Source organism: Salmo trutta, chromosome 6 (assembly GCF_901001165.1).
Source record: "Salmo trutta chromosome 6, fSalTru1.1, whole genome shotgun sequence".
Taxonomy (NCBI): Eukaryota; Metazoa; Chordata; class Actinopteri; order Salmoniformes; family Salmonidae; genus Salmo; species Salmo trutta.
This window is the reverse complement of record NC_042962.1, coordinates 42,960,841-42,982,762: the sequence shown is the minus strand read 5'-3', so window position 1 is coordinate 42,982,762 and position 21,922 is coordinate 42,960,841.

Here is a 21,922-nt window from a genome sequence, read left to right as displayed (position 1 = left end):
ATAATGTAAACACAACACACATTGTTTTATCACTTCTGGGGTCTACGGTTGCTGTACACTTTGGTGTGTTTGACAGTGTGTTTAGCTTGGAAGCAGTGTGTTACAGTTACTATGTGTAACAAGAGGAAGCCGTTATGAACACCAAGACACAATGTGATCTGCTGCTACAGATGTTTGAAGCGCTTAAGAGGAATGTTACTTTCACACTCTGTGTTAAAGGGAGACCGGAGGGCAGAGACCAACGGAGGGGGGAGGGAGGGGAGGCCAGGTAGCTCTCCACCTCCTGCCTGACAGGGAGTAGATCCGACGTTGTAATTTGAAGCGTCTGGTCACTGCATAACGGCTGAAGTGAGCAATCAGGTTTGTGGCTGATTACCTGTTCGTTCAGCGGCAGCGGTGGTGGCGGTGAGAGAGAGACGGGGGTCTGAGCCGGGGGTCTGATGTAACTTCACCTGACATCTTGGCCCCGGTGTGTCCGTGTGTCAGTTGGTGATTCACTGAGTGCTACAGGAAGGGCAGTGAGGTTGCAGCACCCTATTCCCTATATAGCGCACTACTTTGGACTCGGTCCCATAGGGGTCTGGTCAAAAGTAGTGTACTAAGTAGGGAATAGTGTGCCATTTGAGACAAACGCCTGTGGCTCTCTGTGGTGGCTACAAGCTACAAGCCACTTGTTGCCTGACTCACTGCAGCAGGAAGCACCTTTTGGTTGAGAAACCCTAGGGTTGGGAGTGGTGGTGTGGGGGTGGCTTGGCACTCAGGGGAAATGCCTCCGCGGATATGAGCCTGATGAAGTATGTCGAGGATGTTTGTAATGTGTAGGTTATGTTAGTAATAGCATTACAGAGACAGAATATACATGGGGTTGTATTTACATTGTATAAATGAGGGAGGATAACAATCTGTCTATGATCCCTTGCTCTGGCCATGCAGGCTGAAACGCTGGGCAAACTACAGCAAAGCTTTGCCTTTTACAGTAGATAATCTAGAGACCTTGATGAGCAATCGTATATTTTCTAAATCAGCACTTTGGTGTCATTTACGCTGTGCTCAACAATAGCCAAGACTTAAGTATAGAGGAAGTGGGTCAAGAGCCATTCACCTCAATCATTTCAATGTTAGAGTCAAGGCCCTGTACACAATACACAGGAAACTGACCAGCGTGTATCCCAGGTTTGAACATTTCCTGTGACATTGAACTAGAAAGTGAATGAGAAGCATACACATCGAAGCTTGGCAGACTGGTGAGCACAACATGTAAAAATACAACAGAAAATGTGATCTCGAAAGGGTAACTTGAGGCTCAGATAAAATCCCATATTATTTATATTCAAATTTAAAATCACAAAACAGTGATATTCTGCCTTGATGCTGCACTGTACCTTACAGTAATAAAACAATGGATCAACAACAAACTGATTGTTCTATGGAACCTCAGAGCAGGCAGCCCAATTCTGATGTGTTTGGTCAAAATACCAATAATTTGCCAGAAGATCAACTTTGGGCTGCTTGTGTTAACAGAGCCAGAGAACCACAGTCAATCAGAGTTCCAGGAGAAGACAAGACAAGAAGACACCCTAACCCAGGCCCATGCGGCCTGTTGAGGCAGGCTGAACAGCTGCGGCCCTGCAGCAGCCATCCCCAGGCAAAGCTGGGGCCCATAGCCCATCAGAGTCTGCTAACACTACCAGAGCTCTAAATCTGATAGGGGCTCCAGAACCCTATATCATCTTTCAGTCACTACCGCCTTTAAAGCCACTGTTTAGCCTACCACCAGAGCGAAGGTGTGAATCACAAATGGCATCCTATCCCCTATATAGTGCACGACTTTTGACCAGGGCCCATAAGGAATAGGGTGCCATTTGGGATACAAGTCAAGGAGTCACCCCAAATACAAAAAACAGGTTAGTGGACTCTGCCAGCTCTCTGGTGCATGAGCAGCCTCATGGCACAGACAGATACCCTGCACTGCAAAAAGGTTAGGATTCAGTGGTCATTTGAGACTATTGAAACTACAATGGCAAACCAGCACAGAAAAACAGGATCTATTTCATGCAAAATGAGTCATCACCTCAGAGTGGATGATCGAATAGGACTTCTGTTTTATGTTTTACTGGTAAAGAAAAAAGGGGAATTGTTTGGTTTAATCTATCGTTTCCTGTCATCATGATTCACAATGAAGAGGAACCAAAATCAATCTCTCTGTTATAACTTCTTACTTTATAAATGTAGATGTTTTTGTAAACAATTAAGAATGTGTTCTTTTTTCATGCAGACATCAAATCAAATGGTTGAATTAAATTAAGGCACAAACTGTCTTTTTTTCGGTTCGAGATCATGGCCTTAAGCTACTGATTTTAAACAGCCCTAGCTGTTAATTTATGCATAAATGTGTACACATTTTTGGCAACTGTGAACTGAGGATATTAATGCAATGCATTTCCTTGTCAATAACAATAACGTGCTTTTAAATTGAGATGTGCTGTGTAGTCGTACATGAAAAAGGAAAATTGCCCCAAACTATATTTGTCGAGTGTCAGATGTGAAGCATGTTACATGGCAGCCTTCATCCCCCCCCCCCCCCCCAAACACACACTCTCTCACGTCACACACATGCACACACACACACCACACACACGCATAAACATCGCATTGATAGACTGTATGATGAAGTGAGGAGGGCTCAGATTCAACGTTTACATGTCTTATGTGCCTTGGCTGTTCATGATATAGGCTATTACCAAACCTCAAACAGATCCAAACTATCAATAGCGCATGGGTCAAGCTAACATCATACCACCCAAACTATAACATTACACATGTACACGGTAACACCACCCACCTAGCCACCACCACCCAGACTGTTCCTACCTCCCTGTGAGGAGGGCAAAGGGACAAAGGTAACCGTTTCCTGCTTTAATGTATTATTGTGTCTTCTTGATGTGTATCATCTGTTTACGTCATGCTAAATGAATAGGAAGTGATGCGTTTACGCTGTGTAAACCTCCAGGGAATACAGGATCCTGCAGTTGTTTAATGTTTACCTGCTTAATGTAAATACCAGAGTATAACATAGCCTTTATTCACTTCCTATGAGAGGGAAACGTCTGTAAATATCCAATGTACCTGTTCAGTCTCAGTCTCAGGCTGCATCCCAAATGGTACCCTGTTTCCTACATAGGGCCCAGGGCCCATAGTGGTGTAGTGCACTATCGAGGGAAAAGGGTGCCCTTTTGGACACACCCTCAGTGTTTGTCATCCACCATGTATGGTGTATTATTAAAATGATTTAGTCCTTGATTGCATTGCTCTGAGTCGGAACCTATTTTTCACCTTTTACACATGTAAACTTCCTGCAAGACTCAAACCAATCCAATGTAAGAGACCATGGGCTAATCTTAAATGGGGAAACAAGTCATTTTCACAGCAGCGCCGCTGAAATTTGCAACAAGGAAATTGAAAGAGGATTTGGCAAATTAGAAAGGGGTAAGATTATACATGGTTAAATGATTAAATCACTGAGGTACGATTATGAAGTCTGGAAAACAGGTCAACATAGCACCAAAGTGCTTTGGGGAACCCCGGAGATAAGAGTTATCAGAAGCGTATAACTAGATACTGCTAATCCCCTTACTTGACTGTTCTACATGAAATACATCTGGGACTGTCAAACTGGAAAGATACTGTTGTTTTTTTCTTCTTCAGAATTGTAACAAAATAGTGATGCCAGTGGGAAAAAAAATAAAAGCGATCACAAGACAAGTGTGTGAGATCGGGGTAATCGATTCATATCGGTTAGGTTGGATGAGAGGATTCTGGAATGCTAAGAGAATTCCAATTGGCTCATCTAGGCAGTAAGGTAACTCACTTATTTCAGATCTAGCTGGGGTAGGCTAAGTGTCTCTGTAACCTTAATAATTCATTATATAGAGTTGCCCAAAGCAAATTTGATTATTCCATTAGACTGAACAATGGTGAAGAAAAAAAATCCAGTTCTGTTTAACACAGCATTTAAATAACATTTACAACTCTGATGATAACAGAATGGAATAGTGTACCTAGGCAGAATCATTTTTACAAACCTTTTAGAAGCTTTTAAGAATAATTCCTTTTTAGAACCATAATACTGGATGCAATTCCTTACATGCATTAGGGAAGCTCTTAATACACTCATTTTCCCACAACGCACTAAAAAGGAGAGTTTAGAGATGATGGAATTATTGTAAATGGTGAAATTAGAGGATTTGAAATTGTATAAATCATTGCATTGATTTGGGGGGTTAAGGAGTCACACAAATGTAGAATTGTCAATGATAACAAGGGCCTTGGCTTGGTGTAATTTTTTTTCATTGTATTATATCGTAAAAGTGTGCATAAAATAGCTACCTCTGAAAAGCAGGAGGACATTATGGGTTAAACCCAGAGTGAATTCTTCAAATATGCCACAAGTACCTTATAATTGCTCCAAAATTGTAGCCCACATAATTTATTTTCTTTGGTCGTTTTGCCTTTGCCTCATGCTTGGCTGTGGTCGAGCCAGGAGAGAGACACACCTAAAGCTCTTAAGTGTCCCCAGTGGCCCATGTCCGTTGTGCTTAGAGATTGTGGTACTTGGCCCGAGCCCAAGGATTAGGTGTTCCTGCGAAGAAAGTTTTCTTGGCTCTACAAAGCCAGAGAATGTCATGGGAATTGTCTGTGCAACCCCCCCCCCCCACCCCCCCCACCTCTTCAGCGAGCGCCTTGCCCTGCCTCCCGCACCTCTACCCCGGCATCCTTCCACTCCCACCTTTCCCCCGCCTCACCGCCACCAAAGCCACATATCAACAGACCATCTAACCACTCAGAGGCAGGAATTACACAGAGGTATACATTGACATAAAGGCAAAATGCAAGAGGAGAGGGGAGAAAGGAATGGGGGTCAGGCCGGGGAACAATGGACTCATTGTGAACACGAGAACAAGGGGAGATAAGTGTAGAAAGCAGCCCCATCTACAGGCCAGTCACACACACACCCTCTCATACATACTCACACACACTGTTTACTTCTCTCCATCTGGCACTTTATCACGTTTACGGATCTGAACAACTGCAACTTGTGCTCGCTTTTGCCATTCATTAACTTACTGTCAATATTCAAAATCAGCTTATTTTAAGTCGGTTTGTTTTATTTTGTTGGAGGAATATACAGGACAGGGAGTATTTGGCGTTTAGTGTTTGGGCAGAGTTTGTGCTGCATAGTGAGTGAAAGAGAGGAAATCTCTCTATTATCATGCCTGCCTGGGCACACAACTTAAGCCGGGTGATTGAATGGTGTGTTAGACTAGGCTGTACAGCGGATAGACTCTAGCTCTAGTCTTTCTCATCTCTAGGCTTTGTCTGGCCGACGGTCTCCGTGTTAAGTGCCGGGCCTCCCTCTCACTGTGAACCTCTGCTGTTCAGGGAATTCCATGTTTAACTATGTTAAGTCCTGCCTGTCATCACTTCACTGACAGCAATCTGTGCACGTTCAGAAATGAACTGCATTAAAGGGAGTTCTCAGCAACATTCTAGAGCAGTTCCAGAATACCTGGTGGTGTTCTGTTGCTCCACCGGTCTGATTTACCCAAAAAGGAAATTCACAGTGATAGCTCTGCTAAAAGCCTCGGAAGGCAAGTCAACAGTCCACGAAGCCGGTCAACTTTCTCTTCTCCTCTCATATTCTTTTTTCTTCTTCATTCCACCAACTCCGGTGCAGTGCATACTCCTCCCACGCTCCGCAGGACTTTATTTGACATCTCCAAAATGTTTTATTATCCTGATTGATTCAATGTTTTTTTGCTTTCAGCTCTTCTTTTTAAATAATGATTTGCTTGTGTGTTATTTCGCTCTGCAATTACTTGGATCATGATTAATATAATATCATGTATTTCCTGGCTAACGATTTACTTTGACTACACATCTATAAGCATTTTATGAACCTGTTATGATAGGTCCCAACTGCATTATTGAAGGTTCATGAAATATATTCATGTCATGCTATGCAAGAGCTCAGATTTAGGTATCTTAATAGATGCATCATTACAATGACAGTGTAGTGTCATCATTATGGCTGTTCTCAAAAGTGTGCTTCCGCCGTACCAGTGTTAGTGAATATGTCAAAAGGCCAAATCACGTTTTGAAAATGATGCTGATATATAGCCTGTACCATTGCCCCACCTCCCCACTGGCCGGTATAGGCCAGTGATGTACCTTCTTCTTCTTCTTCTACTTCTTCTCCTTCTTCTTTTTCTTCTTCTATTTCTTCTTCTTCTTCTTCGTTTTCTGCTTCTTCTCCTCACTGAGGTCAATTGTGCATGAAGATTACCACAGGGTACATTTTACGGATAAAATTGTGTATTTATTAGGCCTAAATTGGTCATACTGGTCTATAACGCACACGAGGGGGTCTATGTATGAATTCTACGCTGTCAAAGTAAAGTCAAATCTATTTTTCCATTCATGAAGCATTTATAGCTAAGCACTTCACAGTAATTAACTGTGCAGTTTGCCACTGATCTATAAGACTAACATTAAAGATCTGTATATGGATTCTATGGATTCAATGTACTGTCATTTCTATTTTCCCCTTCATAAAGCTTCATAAAGCTTCCTAAGCACTTCACAGTAATTAACTGTGCAGTTTGCCACTGATCTATAACACTAACATTAAAGATCTGTATATGGATTCTATGGATTCAATGTACTGTCATTTCTATTTTCCCCTTCATAAAGCTTCATAAAGCTTCATATACATGCCTCACTTATCAAAAATAAAGGGAATATGAAGATCCACGTGGAGCAGAGAAGACAATTGCTGAGGACATCGCCGAAGAATCCTACTTTTGACATTTTTCAATTGGACTTTTCTTTAATAGATTTGACAAAGATTCATATTCAAAGCATTCAAATTAAATTCCCCATTTCAGAGTGTGAGTAAAACGTACTAACGCAGGTTGGTAAAGCTAGATAGAATTTCCCCCATTATCACTAATGTAGCTAGCTAGATAGCTAAGCCCCTGGCACAATGGTATCACGTTAATCATCATAAACTCATGAAGCATTTAGTTAACAATGTTATTTCACTATTTACATTGTACTTTGGCACATTACAAACTCTTTAAAACAGGACAAATTAAGAGACAGAAACCAGTTGCTTTCATTTTGACTGCAGAGGAGAGGTGAAAGGTCAGTGTGATATCACTTGCGGATGACAGCCCAGCTTTCTTCTAGCTGCTATTTTTATTATTTTAGCTAAATGTGCAAAAGTATGTCAGTCATGAAATAATTTACAAAAAGGTCAACAAAATGTTTAATTCGTTTTATGTTAATGATTTTTGTCAAAGCGAGAGATCACCCAGGAAGTGACATTTCACTGACCTCTCATCTCTCACGTTCTCCTCCTGTGTAGTCAAAATAGAAAGAACTTCATGATGTTTCTTGCCGCGTTCACATGCTATCAGAGTTATCGGAAGCTCCTAGTTCCTAGTGGGAAATTTCACTTGATTGACCCTCCAAGTGGGAATTACAAGTGGGAAACTCAAATAACATAGTGTTACCCGATTTCCAGAGATGTGATGTTTCACCACTGACCTTATACATTTTCAACCAAAAGATGACAACAAATCAGTAACTTAGCTAATCTGACCATATAGCAAGTTGCTAACTTCATTATTAGCAATGTTAGCAAGCTTATGAAGCTAGCTAAAATCGTATTGGTTGAAGAATTGTTCCGACTTCAAAAGCACTTGAAAACAATCATGTCAGATTTCCAACTTCCCAGTTTCCAACTTCCCACGAGCACGTGAAGACAGCATGCGTATCTTAATTTGTCCTGTTGGTAAATATTTATAATGTGCAAAAGTACAATGAGATAGGTACTATTGTTAACAAAATCAAATCAAATGTATTTATATAGCCCTTCTTACATCAGCTGATATCTCAAAGTACTGTACAGAAACCCAGCCTAAAAACCCAAACAGCAAGCAATGCAGGTGTAGAAGCATGGTGGCCAGGAAAAACTCACTAGAAAGGCCAAAACCTAGGAAGAAACCTAGAGAGGAACCAGGCTATGAGGGGTGTCCAGTCCTCTTCTAGCTGTGCTGGGTGGAGATTATAACAGAACATGGCCAAGATGTTAAAATGTTCATAAATGACCAGCATGGTCAAATAATAATAATCACAGTAGTTGTCGAGGGTGCAATAAGTCAGCACCTCAAGAGTAAATGTCAGTTGGCTTTTCATAGCCGATCATTGAGAGTATCTCTACCACTCCTGCTGTCTCTAAAGAGTTGAAAACAGCAGCTCTGGGACAGGTAGCACATCCGGTGAACAGGTCAGGGTTCCATAGCCGCAGGCAGAACAGTTGAAACTGGAGCAGCAGCACGGCCAGGTGGACTGGGGACAGCAAGGAGTCATCATGCCAGGTAGTCCTGAGGCATGGTCCTAGGGCTCAGGTCCTCCGAGAGAGAGAAAGAAAGAAAGAGAGAAAGAGAGAATTAGAGAGAGCATACTTAAATTCACACAGGACACCGGATAAGACAGGAGAAATACTCCAGATATAACAGACTGACCCTAGCCCCCCGACACATAAACTACTGCAGCATAAATACTGGAGGCTGAGACAGGAGGGGTCAGGAGACACTGTGGCCCCATCCGATGATACCCCCAGACAGAGCCAAACAGGCAGGATATAACCCCACCCACTTTGCCAAAGCACAGCCCCCACACCACTAGAGGGATATCTTCAACCACCAACTTACCATCCTGAGACAAGGCCGAGTATAGCACACAAAGATGTCCGCCACGGCACAACCCAAGGGGGGGCGCCAACCCAGACAAGAAGACCATGTCAGCGACTCAACCCACTCAAGTGACGCACCCCTCCTAGGGACGGCATGGAAGAGTACCAGTAAGCCAGTGACTCAGCCCCTGTAATAGGGTTAGAGGCAGAGAATCCCAGTGGAGAGAGGGGAACTGGCCAGCCAGAGACAGCAAGGGCAGTTCGTTGCTCCAGAGCCTTTCCATTCACCTTCACACTCCTGGGCCAGACTACACTCAATCATAGGACCTACTGAAGAGATGAGTCTGTCACGTCCTGACCATAGAGCGCTTGTTTTTTTCTAATGGTAGAGTAGGTCAGGGCGTGACTGGGGGGTTTGGTCTAGTTTATTTATTTCTATGTTGGTTCTAGTTTCTTTTTTCTATGTTGGGGTTTTTGTCGAGTTAAAATGTTCTATGTTGTGTTCTAGGTTCTCTTTTCTAGGTCGGGGTTTGCATATGATTCCAAATTAGAGGCAGCGTGTCATCGTTGTCTCTAACTGGGGATTATATTTAAGTTTATTTATTTTGAGTTAGTGTATGTAGCACCTCTTCGTCTCGGTTTGTTGTTTTTGCTTATTAGTTTATTGTATGTCTTTCATAGTTTCACAGTTAAATAAAGATGTGAAACGATACACACGCTGCGCTTTGGTCTCATTCATACGACGACCGTGACAGAATCTCCCACCACCAAAGGACCAAGCAGCGTGGTCAGGAGGAATGGACCTGGGAGGAAATCCGAGACGGGAAAGGACCCTGGAGGCAGGCCGGGGAGTATCGCCGTCCAAAGGAGGAGATAGAAGCAGCAAGAGCAGAACGGCGATGCTACGAGGAACTAGCATGGCAACAATGGAAGCTCCAAAAATATTTTGGAGGGGGGCACACGGGGAGATTGGTGGAGTCAGGGTTGAGACCTGAGCCAACTCCCTGTGCTTACCGTGGGGAGCGTGTGACCAGACAGGCACCATGTTATGCGGTGATGCGTAACGTATCTCCAGTGCGCATTCACAGCCCGGTGCGCTCGTTGCCGGTCCCCACATTTGCCGGGCTAAAGTAAGCATTCAGCCAGGACGGGTTGTGCCGGCTCAGTGCTCCTGGTCTCCGGTGCGTCTCCTCGGTCCAGGATATCCTGCACCAGCTCTACGCACTGTATCGCCAGTGCGCCTTCACAGCCCAGTGCGTCCTGTGCCAGCGCCCCGCACTTGCCGGGCTAAAGTGAGCATTCAGCCAGGACGGGTTGTGCCAGCTCTACGCTCCAGACCTCCAGTGCGCCTTGCACCGGTTCTACGCACCAGGTCTCTAGTGCGCCTCCACAGCCCAGTACGCCCTGTTCCTGCTCCCCGCACTCTCCCTGAAGTGCGTGTTCCTAGTCAGGTATGTCCTGTGCCTCCTCCTCGCACTCTCCCTGAGGTGCGTGTCACTAGTCCAGTGCATCAGGCCATACCTGACTAGGAACACGCACTTCAGTGCGTGTCACTAGTCCCACGCATCAGGCCTCCAGGGCGCCTCCCCAGTCTAGTACGTCCTGTGCCTGCTCCTTGCACTCGCCCTGAAGTGCGTGTCACCAGTCTGGTGCCACCTGTCCCGGTTCCACGCACTAAGTCTCCAGTGCGCCTGCCCAGTCCGGCGACAGTCCCCAGTCCGGAGCTTCCGGCGACAGTCCCCAGTCCGGAGCTTCCGGCGACAGTTCCCAGTCCAGAGCTTCCGGCGACAGTTCCCAGTCCAGAGCTTCCGGCAACAGTTCCGAGGTCCAGAGCTTCCGGCAACAATTCCCAGTCCAGAGCTTCCGGCGACAGTTCACAGTCCAGAGCTTCCGGTGACGGTCCACAGTCCAGAGCTTCCGGCGACGGTCCACAGTCCGGAACCTCCAATGACGGTCCACAGTCCGGAGCCTCCAACGACGGTCCACAGTCCGGAACCTCCAATGACGGTCCACAGTCCGGAACCTCCAACGACGGTCCACAGCCCGGAGCCTTCTGAGAGGGCCCACAGCCCGAGGCCTCCTGAGATGGTCTATAGTCTGGAGCCTCCTGAGATGGTCCACAGTACGGAACCTCCTGAGACGGCCCATGGTCCGGAACCTCCTGAGACGGTTCACGGTCCGGAACCTCCTGAGAGGACCCACGGTCCGGAGCCTCCTGAGAGGGCCCACGGTCCGGAGCCTCCTGGGAGGGCTCACAGTCCGGGGCCTCCAGTGGCAGTCCCCGGTCCGGACGCTCCAGCGACGGTCCGGAGTCTCCAGCGACGGTCCGCGGGCCAGAATCTCCAGCGACGGAGTACAGATACCTTAATAGAAAGTTACTCAAGTAAAAGTACAAGACACCCAGTAAAATACTACTTGAGTAAAAGTCTAAAAGTATTTGTTTGTAAATATACTTACTGTAAGTATCAAAAGTACAAGTATAAATCATTTCAAATTCCTTATATTAAGCAAAGCAGACGGCAACATTTTCTTGTTTTCTTTATTTACAGAAATCCAGGGGCACACTGCAACACTCAGACATCATTTACAAAATATGCATTTGTGTTTAGTGAGTCTGCCAGATCAGAGGCAGTAGGGATGACAACGTGTTCTTTTGAAGTGCATGAATTGGATTATTTTCCTGTCCTGCTAAGCATTCAACATGTAATGAGTACTTTTGGGTGTCAAAGAAAATGTATAGAGTAAACAGTATACTATTTTCTTTAGGAAATTTAAACAGTAAAGTAAAGTACAGATACCCCCCAAAAATACTTAAGTAGTATTTTTACTTAAGTACTTTACACCACTGCGTTTTACTCACTGAAATTGCTATGAGTCTGAAATGGGGAATTGAATCTGAATGCTTTGAATATGAATCTTTGTTAAATCTATTCCAGAAAAGTCAAACTTAAAAATGTCAATAGTAGGATTCTTTGGCGATGTCCTCAGCAATTGTTTTCTGTGCAACATCTGGAAAATTGAATTAAAAGGTTTGTGTTATAGATCAGAGTGGAAAACTACACAGTTATCAACCATGAAGTACTTAGCTACAAATGCTTTATCAATGGGAAAATATATTTGACTTTACATTGACTGCGTACAATTCATTAATATACCCTTCATGTGTGAGTTATAAACCAGTATGGCCAACTTAATTGGGATGTAGAGGAGGGCTGTTAACCTCTTATAGCTCCTTAAGGATAGGGGGCGCTACAGCGAATTTTGAAAAAAATACGTACCCATTTTAAACCGCCTACTACTCAAACTCAGAAGCTAGGATATGCATATAATTAGTAGATTTGGATAGAAAACACTCTAAAGTTTCTAAAACTGTTTGAATGGTGTCTGTTAATAAGTTATCAAGGAGTTAGGACCCTCAACTACACGATTTAGTTGATCAATAAAATTTGCCCTAAGGATTCAACCCTGTGAGTATCTTTATGCACTATTGACATCAGTGAGAAGAAGAAGGTAAGTCACGGGCCTATACACGCCAATGGGGGAAATGGGGCAATGGTACAGGCTACATATCAGCATAATTTTCCAAACGTGATTTGGCCTTTAGGCATGGTCAATAACACTGGTACGGCGGAAGCACACTTTTGAGAACAGCCATAATGATGACACTACACTGTCATTGTAATGATGCATCTATTACGATACCTAAATATGAGCTTCCGCGTAGCATGACACGAATGCACTATATAGATATGCTATGGATATATTTCATTAAGCTTAATATTAAATGCAATTATGGGCGGTTGTAACTCATTCATAAAATGCTTTTGGATATGTAGTCAAAGTAAATCGTTACCACATGGGTATCTTTAATATATATTTTTCATAATCATGCTACCAGAGAGTTTACTCATCTAAAGCATGAAAAAAACATGACGTAGATCATCTTATAGATCTTGCAGGTAGAATATAATTGCAGTGTTGGTGTGTATGCTATTGGCTTGCCGTACACCAAGAATGCACCCCAAATGGCACCCTATTTCCTATACAGTGCACTACTTTTGACCAGGATCCATATGGGTCTGGTCAAATGTAGTGCACTAAATAGGGAATAGGGTGCCATTTGGGACGTATACAACTCAGTGGATGCAACCAAACCAGACATGGCAGAACGGAAGGGGTAATTAGTGCTGAGGTGCTGTGCTCTTATCGGCTGACACCCGATCAATGCAGCTTTCCCACCTTATCAATTAATGACTTGTAATTACAACCACAGAGAATCGCCTCAGAAACAGTTATGCAGGAAACAGACCGACCCACTATGCACGCCCTATCTATCCTTCATCCAACCAACAATAACATCCTGGATAGTATTCATGAGGGCACACTGGGGCTAAACGTAGCAAAATGTTTTGCAACGGAAAATGAAAATGAGTTTCTCTTATCGGACAAATTCAGGTAGTCCCTCCCTGTTTCAGTCTGTTTTTTCCTGTTTGGTGCCTGATGAATACGACCCTGGATGATATCCAAGTGCCAAATATAATAGCCAGGTTGTTTATATATCTTCACTGGTATTCTTAACACCACCTGAGCAATGAACCCATTGTACCAGCCTGATGCTACTATAGTCAGGTTGGTTGGTAGTCAGCCAATATACAAATGTATTGCTTAAGTGTGTGGCAGTGTGGATGGCTTGATTCAGCAGCAGCTGGGTTCCTCTCATTAACCAATACAAGCAGACACATCATGGTTGTGAATATGTAGAGCAGAGCATGTCTGGGTCCCAAATGGCACAATATTCTCGAAATAGTGCACTACTTTTGACCAGAGCCCTATGGGCCCTGGTCAAAAGTAACGCACTACACAGGGAATAGGGGTACCATTTGGGATGCAGTTTAGAGGTTCTCTAGGTAAATGAAAGGGAGCACTTTGGCCCCCCTGGCGTCCCATCAGCACCTGGGAAAATGGATGTGAAATGAGGGCACCTCCCCCGCTTCCCCCCATCCCTCACCTATCCTTCCCCCCGGAGCAGATGGGGGCTTCCAGAGCGATTATCACAGCATTACCTGAGTAGTCTGTTTACATACAGGAACAATACAGACAGAGCTAATAACCCCCAATCAAACATGACAATTCCTAACACCCTGCCTAATGCCTGGCCTCACAAGTCTATTCCTACAAGGGAGGGAGAATAAGTCAAAAACACTTATACCTTTCAGTCATAATCTTCAATTTAGTCTCTTATAGGTATAATTTTTCATTATTGCTTATGATTACTTAGCTGGATGCTTGCTTATACCGCTTACAACGCAACTCTCCTAGACGGGAGAGAGGAGGAGTCAAACATACCTTGGATGTTGTACTTGATCAAGAAATAATAGATGTTTTAGTCCATTATACCTATAATGCCAGATAGGTAATTTAACTCTAACATGGGATTGATTTGATGCTTGCAAATGTCTAGAAGGCAGGGGGGAACAAGTCAGATATACCTCAAATGCTCAGAAGAGACCGGATGTGCAAGCATATGACAACTTAAAAGCTTGCTCCTTACAACTCCGTACCTAGAAAGGATAGCAAATCAAATCAATGTCTACGGTATGATTTCCTGTAATAATAATCCACAGTTTATTCTCAACTCAACCTATGATTGCCAGAGATGTGATTTGTCATTGTAGCATATGATTACTTATGACTATAGCTTGTTCTGACAAGGTGTGCATATTTCTGTTCTCTCTCTATAGTTTCCACATCCTTTCTTTTCTTCTCTCCTTCTTTTCTTATTTGCCATTATAAGATATGATGAGGCTTTCTTAGGACTAGCTTGGTGTTGTAAAGGTGTGCATATTTCACTGCTCATCTCATTACAGTTCACACTTCTTTATTTTCATTTTCTTCTTTTTTTCTCTCCCTCCGGGAGTCCTCTGGTCTCTCATAGCACTTTTTCCAAAAGCCCAACTGTAACAACAGCGGTTTATAAACAATGAGAAGATTCCAGACGCCTGACCTCAGTGATGCGAGTCTACCACTGAGATACAAATATTTACCCTCAGTGTTCGCTTGGCACTGTGCTCCTCTCCACTCTGCTCTGCCGTGCTGCGCTCCGCAGCGAGGGCCACCCCGCGACGAGCAGCATACTTCCCTGATTGGGTTATGCTTTCCCGAACACGGCTCGCTCGATCCTCGTCACGTCGGACGCCCGGATGATCTGAAAACACACACACAGTCTTTAGTTGGCACCTTTCAAATCTACCCGACGACACATGTCAACATACTGAGTGACAATTTTAGCTAGTGTAGAAATCAGATACAGAACCAATCAGAAAGGGTTTACTACAGAAACATGTATATAATTCTCCTAACATACTTGACATTACTGAGACATTTTAAAAGAATAGCAAAGCATCAACAGAAAGACCAAGCTAACAAGAAAAACGGTCAAAAGAAATATCAGATGTGTGGATAATAACTATGCTCTACGAAACATCTCTAAGGCCGAGTCTGACAATTTAAAATGCCTGAATACACATATCTAATTTTTTCTCCTCAAAGAAAGAATCCACAAAGCAGTTGGCTGACATTGATCAGGCATAATAACACGATCTGGTACGTCTCATGTGAAGTGAATGTGCACAGTACTCTCACTCACACACACACACACACACACACACACACACACACACACACACACACACACACACACACACACACACACACACACACACACACACACACCAAGCAGAGCATCCATCCCCCTCTGTGCTGTAACAAGTAGTGCTACTCTAACCACTCAAGGGGTCTGGAGACTCAATTATTGACTATACAGTACATACAGAATACGTGGAGAAACAGCTGTTCTCTGGCTGTATGCTGTATATATAGTCTATGTGCATTAAAGGCCATTCCATACACATATAGTTCATTATCTAGGGCTGTAGAAGGCTGTAGAAGACAGACAGGCCCTAGGAGAGCCCAGCTCAGTTCAGGATCAGCAGTCCTGGATGACAATAGCCTATCCTGAGTCTCAGGTACGCTATACAGACGTCCAGCTGTATACTAGTACAATACTCAGAACTTACGAGGTAAGTACAAAGTATCTTGAAGCTAGTGGTATTCCAGCCCCTGGAATATTATATACTGTTACATGGGGCGAGCATGACCAAGTTCTTCACTTAAATGCTATTTCCTGTATTATATTACCTGCACAATTAGCCAGTCATCCAGTGAATACGTTTGTTTGAAAGAACATGTCTAGTATACACTTCTGGTCAAAAGTCTTAGAACACCTACTCATTCAGGGGGTTTTATTTATTTTTACTATGTTCAACATTGTAGAATAATAGTGAAGACATCAAAACTATGAAATTACACACATGGAATCATGTAGTAAGCAAAAAAGTGTTAAACAAATCAGAATATATTTTATATCTGAGATTCTTCAAATAGCCACCCTCTGCCTTGATGATAGCTTTGCACACTCTTGCTATTCTCTCAACCAGCTTCACCTGGAATGTTTTTCCCACAGTCTTGAAGGAGTTCCCACATATCCTGAGCACTTGTTGGCTCCTTTTCCTTTCACTCTGCCGTCCGACTCATACCAAACCATCTCAATTTGGTTCAGGTCAGGGGATTGTGGAAGCCAGGTGATCTGATGCCCCACTCCATTACTCTCCTTCTTGGTAAAATAGCCCTTAAACAGCCTGGAGGTGTGTTGGGTTACTGTCCTGTTGAAAAACACATGGTAGTCCCACTAAGCCCAGACCAGGTGGGATGCTGTATCGCTGCAGAATGCTGTGATAGCCATGCTGGTTAAGTGTGCCTTGAAATCTAAATACCCCCCCCCCCCACCACCACCACCACCGCCATGCTTAACGGTGGGAAATTCACGTGCGGAGATCATCCGTTCACCCACACAAAATCTCCAATTTGGACTCCAGAACAAAGGTCTAATTTCCACCGGTCTAATTGCTGTGGTGGTCCTCATGAGAGCCAGTTTCATCAAAGCGCTTTATGGTTTTGGCGACTGCACTTGAAGAAACTTTCAAAGTTCTTGAAATTTTCCGGATTGACTGACCTTCATGTCTTAAAGTAATGATGGACTGTCGTTTCTCTTTGCTTATTTGAGCTGTTCTTGCCATAATATGGACTTGGTATTTTGCCAAATACAGCTATCTTCTGTGTACCCCAATACCTTGTCACAACACAACTGATTGGCTCAAACGCATTAAGAATGAAAGAAATTCCACAAATATACTTTTAAGAAGGCACGCCTGTTATTTGAAATGCATTCCAGGTGACTACCTCATGAAGCATGAATGCCAAGTGCGTGCAAAGCTGTCATCAAGGCAAGGGTGGTTATTTGAAGAATCTCAAATATAACATATATTTTGATTTGTTTAACACATTTTTGGTTACTACATGATTCCATATGTGTTATTTCATAGTTGTGATGTCTTCACTATTATTCTACAATGTAGAAAATAGTAAAATAAATAACAATCCTTGAATGAGTAGGAGTTCTAAGACTTTTGACCATTAGTGTACATTCTTGAAATGTACCATCTGAAAGCTTTGTTTCATGTGTTGTCACTGTCACTGCCACACTCCTATTCCATATTATCTTTAGCCTCAGGAGGTTGGAGAGGCAGTGGTTCCCCCATATTGTGTCTCCCCAGTTTAAACATGGTTGGCTAGAGGTGACAGAGATCCATTAAGGGAACCTGACAGACTATGGTGTCGGTGACAGTGGCTGAGCAGTATCCTGGGTCAGGGGTCAGGGCTCGGAGGTGAGATGGACAAAACATGGCTCAGTGGCATTGTCCCATCTCGGAAATCTCATTTAACAGATGACCTGCATGTGAGCGCCATGAATCAGTGTCACCAAATGCCGGCACGTAGAGATGAATGATGTTATTAGATATGAAGCCATCAGGGTTGGGGTTAGACGTGAGGGGAGGGGAGGAGAGGAGCATCATGGTTGTTTACCATTTGATTTACACACCTCATTGTGTTGGAATGTTTAGACTGTTTCAACGTAGTATCAGATTTGCCCTGCATCTTTTGTGCATCCATCAACGTCTATCAAATAGAATTTTAAATTGCTAATGTACAGAAAATCTACACATAGGTGGCAATTCATTATTTTTATACATAAATCAATCTTCATTGGTAGCTACACGTCCATTATAAGTAAGTCTGCGTCCTTTTTCAGTTCCTCGTGCTGTCAACAACATAACAAAAATGTGCCAACAACCCTCACAAAAAAAAACCCCAACAACAACAAGAAAATGAAAACCTTTACAAAGATTGTAAAGGGGAGAGGTTTTTCACAGCCACCAAATTGAAGAAAGACCTACTGACTGTAATATGATTTAGGATCAGAGAGAGAGGCTCACTCGCCTCAGTCGCTGACACCAACCAGGCAAAGCTTGAAAAAAAAAAATCCATTTAATCTGATAAAAGGGAGTAGATTATGTAGCAAATTGAGATACTTTACAACGATACATTTCAGATGGCGGGGTGGATTAGCACGTTGTCTTTTATCTGTGAGCACTTGATGGAATGCCAGGCCAGATCAAAGAGGCCGTAGCTATCTGAGGGACTGAAGAGGAGAGGATGGGAGTTGAGTGATGTGGCGGCCGTGGCGGTGATAGCTGTGGTGGCGTTTGGTTCCCATTCCTCTCACACGTGAGCGTGCGCACACAGTCACACACAGACACAAACACACCCCTCCTGTAGGACTGACTGTAGCGGTGTTTAATCCTCTCTCTCTCTCTCTCTGTGTATCTGTCAGTGGCATCACACACAGGGCTTCAACCGGGGCAGCCAATGGTCGCGTGCACGCCATTCGTGTTGCTTTGTTGAATTATTACACAAACGGCCCTTCGTGTTTGAGAGAACAGAAGGGAACAAACGGCGCTCAGGGTTTGAGAGAACAGAAGGGAACAAAGGCACTGAAATGTACCCCTCATTGATCTCCGCATTGAGAACATCTGCCCAAGCCCACACAAGGGGAGAGAAGCTGAAGAAGTTGCATTGCATACCAAGCAGCAAGGTTTTAGCGGTAGTAGGAAGCTATTCGGGTAGATTTATATGTTTCTAGAGTAACAATTACAGGAACATGTCAGACTAAATGCTGAGCTACAGATTTACAGTATATATCTATCTGTATCTATATCTATGCTTTTATCAGACATGACATGGCTGCCACATTGTAGTTTAACTTTCACAGCACCACCTTTCCTTAACCCGGACTGATTAGACTAAATGTGCAGGACATAATTTAGACCAATGGGGCAGAATGGAACTAATAGAATGGACTAATATAATCTTTGAACACAGAGGGAATAGAATAGCAGGCGGTGCTGTACAACTGTAGAAATAGGTCGACTGGACAATGTTTCAGGAAAACGCTTAAGAGCAACAACTGAACTGATGTTTACTTGGCCTTATCTAAGTGTTTGACATTTTGTTTCGTCGCCTCAAAGGAACCGAGTGTGTGAGTGGGATTGAACCATGACTTGTCAAAGCCTTTCAGTGTGTGGTGCCATGTTAAATTCATCTGGATGCTCAATAAACACTTTGGCCCTCTAATCAACTGCACATGTGGCCGCATTGGAGCCGCGTGTGTTCCCATCCACCACCGGTATGTATAGGAAACTGTCAGACTGATCAAAACCTTTGTCTCAAAACTGCCCAAGTTATGAAACTGATACGGCGTCAGGATTACTTCTTGATAAATATTTGAATTTCCAAACTGTAACTACTCCTATTATAATTGGTCCTGAGTTCAAACAGCCTTTGATCGCCATGGCTTCCTGTTATGAAGTTTAAAATTTGACATTTATTTATTAAGAGTTTTACCACCTGGGAGGGAGAAGTAAGTGAAGTTTACCAGCTCTATGACCAGACAGGCTAACTCTTAGGGCCAGGACCCATGTTAACCCTACCCCTGGACTAAAAATCATGATCACCGGAGAATCCCAATAGAAAGGGACTAGGTTTAATCTGTGTCCGGGAAAGTGGCCCTAAGTGTTTAATTTCTTTGTAGACAGATAGTTGAAAAGCAGGAAATCGTACTACCTGTACATAGCCCCTACATGTCTTTTCCATCTGTTTTTATATGACAAACAGTGCAATACCTATTTTGCCTAAAGCCTATTGGCCTGGTTGACCTTTGCTAATCCTGCACAAAATGACCCTCAACATTTCTCTGAAGAAAACAGAAGCATACCATCTCCTCACATTCTCATGTCTTCAGGCCATGCATCCAGAAGTCCTTCTAACAAGTGTTCCTCAAAAACCGTGTGGTGATCTTGAGTGACATCACAGTCAGTCATCAGTCATTCCGATCCTGTCACGGAACTCGACTGAACTGAGTTGATGGAAGGTTGTCCTATTTATAACAATCACCTGATCTAACACTTCAGGGGAGAAGGATTGGATTGACAGTGACGTATTCTCTATGTTGAGTGGAGGACTGTAAGGGACAATCTAACCTAGATATATTTTAACCTATGCAGACATTCCCAATAAATAAAGTGTAGTATCAGAAGCTGCACTTTTATAATCAGAATAATGCATTTTTTCCAATCTAAAATAAGATACAGTAGTGCTGAAATGAAGATCGGAAAACGTGATAGCACAAACGTCTTACTCTTTTCTACATTTCTGTTGTTCTGTTCTGCAAACCTTGACAAAATATGTTTTCAATTTCCCTCTATTTTCCCAGCTTGGCTTATCAAATTCTTAGTACTTCCTCCATTATGTGTCTCTTCTCTAATCCCCTGGATATTCACTGCACCCATTATAATTACAGCACCAACTGCTGCCTGACAAGCATCATTTCGTTTCGCCTCAGAGAGGTTGTCGGTTGTCTCTTCTTAGCTACCCCCGTTGTGTTGATGCCTTTCCCTTGTCACTACATGTCCCCGTCTTTACCTATGTAGCCAGTGGCGTACTAAAGAATTGATACACATTTAGTTCACTTAAGGAGCAGGAAGATATCTGAGGGAAAAGGGATGTATTTTACATAAAAAGAGTTTGTATACCTGCATGGTTGCAAGGGCTGCATGTTAAATGTATGTATATTTGTTGTTTCATTTTTTTCATTATTAAGGTATGATTGAGAAGAGTAATAACAATACACCTTATTTCCGTAATGTAATAAACATTCAAATAATAGAGGTTGGTCACAGTAATGAACTGCAGTGCATACACTGCATATCTAAGTAATTTTGGTCTGAGCACTGTAGCCAATCCAAGTGGTTTCCTTTTCAGCGCTCACTAAAAAAAGGTCCGTTCTGGTTCTAAAAACAGCAAGCTCCTTTCTGTTAAAACCATCAATTCATTCCAACATATGTTTTTCAACTCTTCAGGGACGTTAATGCTAGTATGAAGAAGTGATTTAAGAAGATCACATCTGTCCTTAAGATCACATACAGCCAAATTTCAACTGTGAGGTCCTGCCATGTCTTGTTGTGGTTACTTCCCAGATCCCAGGTCACTTATTGTAAGAGAAGAGGGCTACATCACAAATGGCACCCTCTTCACTGTATAGTGCACTACTTTAGACCAGAGCCCTATTGGCCCTGGTCAAAAGTAGTGTGCTATAAAGGGAATATGGGACGCAGCGAAGATGTAAAAAAACAAACATCTTATCATCCTGTAGATGTACTCTACCACTAGACCACAAACTGATGTGTGGCGGGAATTGCGGCCTGAAATGTCTTCATACGTTGTTATATGCCCTCTAAGCACTTGGGATGGGATAGTACAATGGGAAAAGTGTCTTACAATCTGTTCAGTTCATCAGCATGCCACTATTTTATGGCATTACATACTGTAGAATAGATAAGCAGTTGATCTCTCGTGTAACTGTACCAGTAAATACATTACTTCCTTAATACCCCAGGACTATCAGTGAAGACGGCACCCCTCCCTTTGTCTTCCCCGTCAGTGAGAAGGGGTTTCTTCTCTTCAAAGTGTCTAGTCCGTTAGTGTTGCCTGTCTATCTGTGAAAAGCGAGCACATGGTTTATGCATTAAACAGGAGAGTGGTGATCTCAGGTTGTCTCAAATGGGATGCCTCCGGTGTTGCTAACTGAGCCATTATGCAGTCACAGAAGCCTAGAGCCATGCAGTCAATGTTAAATAAATATGAAACCCC